Below are 7,452 nucleotides of genomic sequence, written 5' to 3'. Positions count from 1 at the left end.
ATAAAAAAAGAGTACACAAACACAAAATAAATACCAAGCAAACAATATTTACAGTAGTAAATAAAATCATACAAATTAAAATAATTGTCTGATAAAATTTTATTAAAGTCTGTAGTCAATTTTTTTTACATTTTTTTTTATAAATGGCATTCAACAATTTGCAATCTCCTCTGAACTAATAACACACCAATAATATAAAATAATACTTTCTCAGAGTTAACCAGTTTTTTTAAGCAAACTCTAATGCACGACACAAAACAGATTTTGTCATTCTATATATATATATATATATATATATATATATATATATATATATATATATATATATATATATATATATATATATATAAAATCCCTTAATTTCTGTTTAGCGGAAATATTTTTTAACACATTTCTAATCACAATAGTTTTAATAACTCATTTCTAATAACCGAGTAAATAATATTTGACTAGATATTTTCTAGACACTTCTATACAGCTTAAAGAGACATTTAAAGGCTTAATAAGGTTAATTAGCTTAACTAGACAGGTTAGGGTAATTAGGCAAGTTATTGTATATCGATGGTTTGTTCTGTAGACAGTCGAAAAAAATTGCTTAAAGGGGCTAATAATATTGACCTTAAAATGTTTTTTAAAAAATTCAAAACTGTTTTTATTCTAGCCGAAATAAAAGAAATAAGACTTTCTCCAGAAGAAAACATAACATTTTCTTGCTCTGACCTATATTTATATGAATAAAACTGGTTGTAAATTGTGTACAATGTTCCAAGAAAACAGACAAAATTAAAAGAAATAACCTGTCATTTACTTTTGTTTTATCTTGTGGAATGTTGCTTACACATAAAAGGGGATATATAGGTGGAATAAAAAGTGTGTCGCCATCCTCTAAATTGTTCTTGTATGTTGTCTTCATCTTTAGTCTTCACAAGTGAGGCTGGCCCAAACCGGGACTGCAGTAGCCAAATCTAATCCTTGTAGTGGGAACCCTTAAATAAAGCAAGAAACCAAAAGGAGAAAGATTAGCATTTGGGCAGTTCATATTACCACAAATACAAATTATTTGTTTCATGACATATAACTGGAGTATGTGTTATGCAAGTGACTAGCTAAAATGTGTAATTTAATTTAAACTTAAAGAGTGTGTCTGAGCACTTATTTTCAGAAAAGCCATTTGAAAGTTAAATTCCTTGTGAAATCATAATGAATGTTTTTTTTTGGTTTTTAGTATCATTGTGTTAGTATAAATGTGTCTCTAAATATATGTCAAATCTTCAGATACCACATTACATGCAAATTAAACTAAGTTTCGTCAACTAAAATGTCACACTGTACACCACATTTAATTTATCATAGCTAGGGCCAGGAGGAATCTGCAGATGTTTTTTGCTATTTCTGCTGAAAATGTTGGTGGAAGTCTGCGGATTTCTGCGGAATTATTTTGGGAGTATCATAACTAAAACCTTAATATATGAAATAAAAAATAATATGTTTTAAAGTTTTATTTAATGTTTAAAATGCAAATCCAATTAGATTCATTTTATTTGGTAAATAAAGGTTTTTCAGCAAACGACTTCTATTATATGTAGGCTATAGAGGAGGAAATTAAAATATATGAAGAAATTATAAATTCAACTCTCTAATTAAATGCACCTGATGCCGCTAATCAAGTCTTTTAGGCTTATTTGAAAACTTAAATGACGTGTTGGACCACAGTTGAACAACGCTCAGTGAGAATACTTTTTTGCACAAATTCTTTTTGTTCTAAAGAAACATGTCTGATTGTTAGCAATCATCAAAGAGCCAACTTTTTTTTTCAAATAAATACTATGCTCTTAAAAATAAACTTTTCATACATCAAGAATACTAAAAATATGTTTATTTAAAATGTTTTATATTTTTAAAAAAAACAGCTTGAGGAGAGAATCAGTACATTGGAATACTATTTTATCAGAAGGATCATGTGACACTATTAATTATATACATTGTATTAAATTCAAAGTATTACTGCTTGACTGTATTAATTAAATAAAGGTGACACTATCAGAAGAGAATTTACCATACCAACCTAAAAGCTTTAAACAGTAGTGTATGTTTAAGATGTTACTTACTAGTCCTATTGTACTTTGGAGAGGTTGTCTGACAGGAGGATCCCTTCAACTCAGCAGAATTCTCAGCAATCCATCAGCGTACACCAATCTAAGAATAAAATAAGCAATTTGTTAAAAACCAAAAATATATATTTTATATTTCCAGGTTTATAGGAAAGAAGAAAGCTAAAGCAGATTTAAAATGTAGAAAAAAATAAAACCTATTGACAATTTAATGACACAACATACCCTAAACTAAGCACACTCAAATGGTTAATTTTAACTGTTAAGGATTCATTCATTCATTGTCTTTTGGGCTTAGTCCCTTTATTAATCTGGGGTCACCACAGCGGAATGAAAGGCCAACTTAGCCAGCCTATGTTTTACGCAGCGGATGCCCTTCCAGCAGCAACCAATACACACTCATTCACACACACTTATACACTATGGTCAATTTTAGCATACCCAATTCACCTATGTCTTTGGACTTGGGAAAACCGGAGCACCCGGAGGAAACCCACGCCAACACGGGGAGAGCATGCAAACTTCACACAGAAACGCCAACTGACCCAGCCGAAGCTTGAAGCAGCAACCTTCTTGCTGTGAGGCAAACGTGCTACCCTCTGCGCCACCGTGCTGCCCTGTTAAGGAATCAGATTAATATAAATGAATTGACATGTTTATTTAGTGTCTGACACATTAAATATTGCATTTTTAAATATTGTTTCATTATAAGATTTATTTCAGAATTAACTATAGAACCTGGATATATCGTCACATTTTCATGCACAGCAGCATTTCCAAGAACATAGAAAAACAGAATATAGGCCAACTGAAAAAAAAAAAAATTAAAAAATTCTGAGGGTATAATCTTGGATAAAAATATCACAGTTTCACAGTATTGTGATTACTGCTCTGAAATGTGTTTTTTTTTTATCTCTGTGTAAAAAACAGCTACTTTTTCCCCATTGAACACAATATGTTTTGTTTTAAGAAACATTTAAAATATTTTGTAACAGTAAACGTGCCAGGCTAAACAATAATTTAATAAAATAGTACTATCTTCATTAGACTCAAAAACACTGATTTCTTGTGAAGGCATAATAAGCTATTTGTTTTTCAGATGTTTGCTGAATCGTGAGCTGACCAGTAGCTTTTGATGTGGATGGTCTTTTGCTGCTGTAAATAATGTTGGACTATTTTTTTAAGTCTTTGATAACGCGCTAAAAACCATATACAATGCATCCGGAAAGTATTGATACTTTACTTTTTCCACATTTTTAATGTTTCAGTCTTATTTCAAAATGGATTAAATTCATTAATTTCCTCAAAATTCTACACACAATCCCCATAATGTGTGTTGACCCGATTTTAGTTAATCATTTACAAGTCAATATTGCCTATATGGATTGTAATTTAAAAAAAAATTAACATGTAAAATTGCAGTGTTAATTGCAATGCCATCAAACATTTTAGACGCACCAGTGCAAAAAGCTAGTCTAGAGCACTTGGAATGCTGGTGTAGTTCTAGTTAAATTCAGTTTAGTTAAAGCTGTATATGCAACAGGTCTCAAGTAGAGGATATAGTATTTAACTAATCTTAACAACTAAACATTTACGAGTCTGTATTAGCCAGCTCATGTACTACAATGTAACAGATACTGTATATTGCCACCTTGATACTTAAGCTTTCTTTAAAATATTTTGTGTTCAACCGATTAATTAATTCTTTCATTTAATTTTTTCAGTGTAATAGTATAGCTTACACTGGTGTATTTGTATGGACCCCCCAAAATAGCGGAGGCCACTTTCTGGCCACCCAAGTATAAACTTCTAGCCTAGCCACTGTGAACTACCTGTCTGTCCTGCTCCAGAACTCTTTGTCGGCTGCTTGTATGTCTGGATACAGCTGCACAAGTCTTTTAACACTGACAAATACAGCCTCTGCACATCCTCACAACCAGGAGAACAGAATGATCAGGAGGACCTGAAAAATATAACCAACTGAAATCAGTTGAAATGTATTTTGTCTTGTGATGATGGCACAAAAATAAATTATTTTTCACAAAGGATGTGCTGTTACCTATGAAACATTCTATAATGAATGATCTTTTTGATCCTGTTTCCTTTATGTCATTCACATAGTACACTTCAAAAAGTATGGTATTTTTACAACAATGAAACTGCAAACAACGTAACTATAAGGGGGTAAGCAGTGAGCATCTTTTATTATAAGCAATTTACTGAATACTTTGTCACTGGTATTACCTAAAAACCAAACGTCCCAAGTTTGGCTCATAGCTGTCCACACATCTGCCCAGTAGCTTGTGGTAATACTGAAGACACTGATCAGCTGGTCCAACTGAGTTTGGAGTTGAACTGCAATCAGGCATCCAATACTGCAAAAAAAAGAGAAACTCACTTTGGGTTAACAAATAATGTAATCCCACACATTTCAAGTAATTGTGCAGTTAATTCTCTTAAAATGAAAGAATGAATTCTCTTATTGAATTTTCTGAGAGCTTATGAATATATTTTGCCTTCCCAAAATAGCATGTACTGAAACACAAAATTATATAAATATAATTTAATAAGAGCGTGACGTGGTGGCACAATAGGTAGTGCTGTCGCCTTACAGCAAGGATGCTGACTCGAGCCGCAGCTGGATCTGCAGGCATTTCTGTGTGTAGTTTGCAAATTCTCTCTGCGTTTGCGTGGGTTTTCTCTGGGTGCTCCGGTTTTGCCTACAAGTCCAAAGACATGGGGTACAGGTGAATTGGGTAGGCTAAATTGTCTGTAGTGTATAAGTGAGAATAAGCGTATATGGTTGTTTCCTAGTGATGGCTTGCAGCTGGAAGGGCATCCACTGCGTAAAACATATGCTGGATAAGTTGACAGTTCATTCCGCTGTGGTTACCCCAGATTAATAAAGGGACTAAGCAGAAAAGAAAATGAATGAATGAATGAATTTAATAAGAGTTAAACTGATCTGTTAACATGTCTGTCAGGAGCTGATCTACCTGTTGTCAAACTGATGAAAATGTTTTCTCAATTTACTTTAACATTTTTGTGTTTGTTTATGTTTTTATAACTTGCAGCCATTGTTAAATTTAAAAGTATTTTAAACATGCATGGACATCTAAATGCATATAGGGCACATATCTCAAAACATTATGAAATATTTACAGATAAATCAATTTTGAATTAAAATGTATATTAATCTCCAGACTTGCATCTCCCTGATCTTTTTAAAAGAACGGCCCCTCGTTTGCTCATCACTGTTTGACAAGTGTCTGGCAGTCAGTCAAAAATATACTTACATATAAAGATGTTCATCAGCAACACGGCACTTAGGTTAAACTTAGACCTCCTTTTCAGTTGATGTGGAAAACAAAAGCAAAAGAAAGAAAAAACAAAACGACTGAATACAAGTTGCATATCATGCCTGTACAAATCAAAATTTATTCATTTAGGGCTTAAATTGACTTGTTTGAGGATGAGTTAAGGTGTAAGGGATGGGTGAACAGTGTAAATATACATGTAATTCATAGCTATGATGTAAAGCTAAATTTTCAGCATCATTACTCAAGTCTTCAGTGTCACTTGATCTTTCAGAAATCTTTTTTTAAGATGTTGATTTAGTGCTTGAGGTTAAACTAATATAATGGTGATTATCAAATGGTGCTGATTTGCTGCTCAAGAAACATTTCGGATTGCTATCAATGCTAAAAACAGATGTGATGACAAATAATTTAGTGTAAACTTTTTTCTAAGATTTAATAAATCAATTAATCATAAAAAATTAAACAAAATGAAAATCACAAATATTACTTCATTAGCAGCAAATCTATATATTTACTAAGTTCTGAAGAATCATGTGATGTGAAATTTAATACCACTCACATGTTTCAATGTCAAAACTTTCTTAAAATAACTGCAATAAAGACAAGTAACAGATGCATAATATATAGACATGTAACATGTGCATAATAATGTGCAATGGAAATTCATATGAATTAATCCTCTGCTTAAAGTTACCTGTCTTTCCTGCATCTCTGTGATCAGCTCCCTTCAGAAATTTAGGAATCTTGTGTTATATTTTCTGTAGCAGGAGGTTATTCTCTCACTCCTGAAACCACAGAACACTTTTTTTACTTAACATTTAGTTTAAGATACCATGAAATATCAAAACACGATTGAACTTTTGATTCACGGTCCTTTACAGTAACGTTACAATGCGTATTTTAGACTACATATGGAGTGCATTCAATAAAACATTGACAAAACCTCTCATCTACACATAAAGAATAAATAAAAGCCAAAACTTTAACAAACAAGTTTAACAAGAGCTAACATTAAGTAAGTTAACGTAATATTACCCCGACGCTAACGTTACCAGTGCTAATATGCTAACGGACTTTTACGAAGACTTACCACTCTTATATAACATAATATTCAACTGAATATTCATCAATTGCCAATAATAAATGTGTGAGGAACAGTTTTATGTAGTATTTGCTTTGTTTTAGGGACTAAACTTACCTGAAAACAGTCAAAACGGCAGCTTGAGAGAAGTCGTGTTGTGTCTTTCAGGTGGTGTCGTGTCGTGTTGTAGCTTTGTTTCCCATAGCAACATCCCCTCCGCTCCAGTGTTGGAAGCAAGACGCGCGCGCGCGCACATTAAAGTCTTGAAGTATTGCATTTATAAACATGATCACTCCATAGACAATTTAAATAATAACCTTGTATTTTAAATCTTGAATTTAAAATGTATTTAGCAGTTTTATATACGCTATTATCTTTAAGACGAGCTTTATAGCCTACTAAACTGTTACAACACTTTATTTGTGCATTCACTGTCAAAAATAAATAACCAATATATATAAATGCAAGTATATATAAAACAAAGATGTCACTCTGTAAAAAGGTGTTTATTTTAATTAAACAGCCGAAATGCAGAACATACTTGATTTTTACACTGGGAAAAATGTATTAGAAAAAGCCACAATAAAAAAAGCAAACAGCAGTTAACACCAGAAAAAAACAACTTTTTCATTATTAAAGCATAACAATAAAACTTTTTATATTTTAATGAATTGAAATCATGTATTGTAGGCATTTTGGTCAGTTTTACTGCATTAATGTAGGCTATTTAAAGCTGGACCGACCGACGCAGTTCACATGATGCATGTCGCGTTTGTCTAATTTATTATGCACGCAAAAACTTACTTGTAAACCAAATATGTTGCCGGATACTTTCATGGGCATGAGAGATCAAGTGCTTATGAAGTGCTTCGTCGGCCTCTGGTCGTTAACCGACGCAGAGCCGACGTTTGTTGAGCTGGAACAATAGAACACACGACCG

The 7,452-nt window shown here is 32.5% G+C and overlaps 1 long non-coding RNA gene across 6 annotated transcripts; it reads right to left on the bottom strand.

Moving 5' to 3' along the window:
- Positions 1-785: 785 nt before the first annotated feature.
- LOC110439537 (uncharacterized) lies at positions 786-6,700 on the bottom strand. Of its 6 annotated transcripts, none has more exons than XR_011011094.2 (9): positions 6,630-6,700; positions 6,126-6,216; positions 5,408-5,457; positions 4,724-5,022; positions 4,356-4,486; positions 3,944-4,074; positions 2,657-2,728; positions 2,109-2,196; positions 786-986 (listed from the first exon to the last, which is right to left on the bottom strand). It is a non-coding gene; the product is annotated as an uncharacterized lncRNA (long non-coding RNA). The 6 variants fall into 6 exon arrangements; XR_002458495.3 differs by having other exon boundaries at positions 787-986; positions 2,553-2,728; positions 4,724-4,831; XR_012402287.1 differs by lacking the exon at positions 6,630-6,700 and adding an exon at positions 5,991-6,021 and having other exon boundaries at positions 787-986; positions 2,553-2,728; positions 4,724-4,831; positions 6,126-6,208.
- Positions 6,701-7,452: the final 752 nt, after the last annotated feature.

Source organism: Danio rerio, chromosome 4 (genome assembly GCF_049306965.1).
Source record: "Danio rerio strain Tuebingen ecotype United States chromosome 4, GRCz12tu, whole genome shotgun sequence".
NCBI classification, from domain to species: Eukaryota; Metazoa; Chordata; class Actinopteri; order Cypriniformes; family Danionidae; genus Danio; species Danio rerio.
Note: the sequence above shows the minus strand (reverse complement) of the source record. Positions and strands in the feature narration are given on the sequence as shown.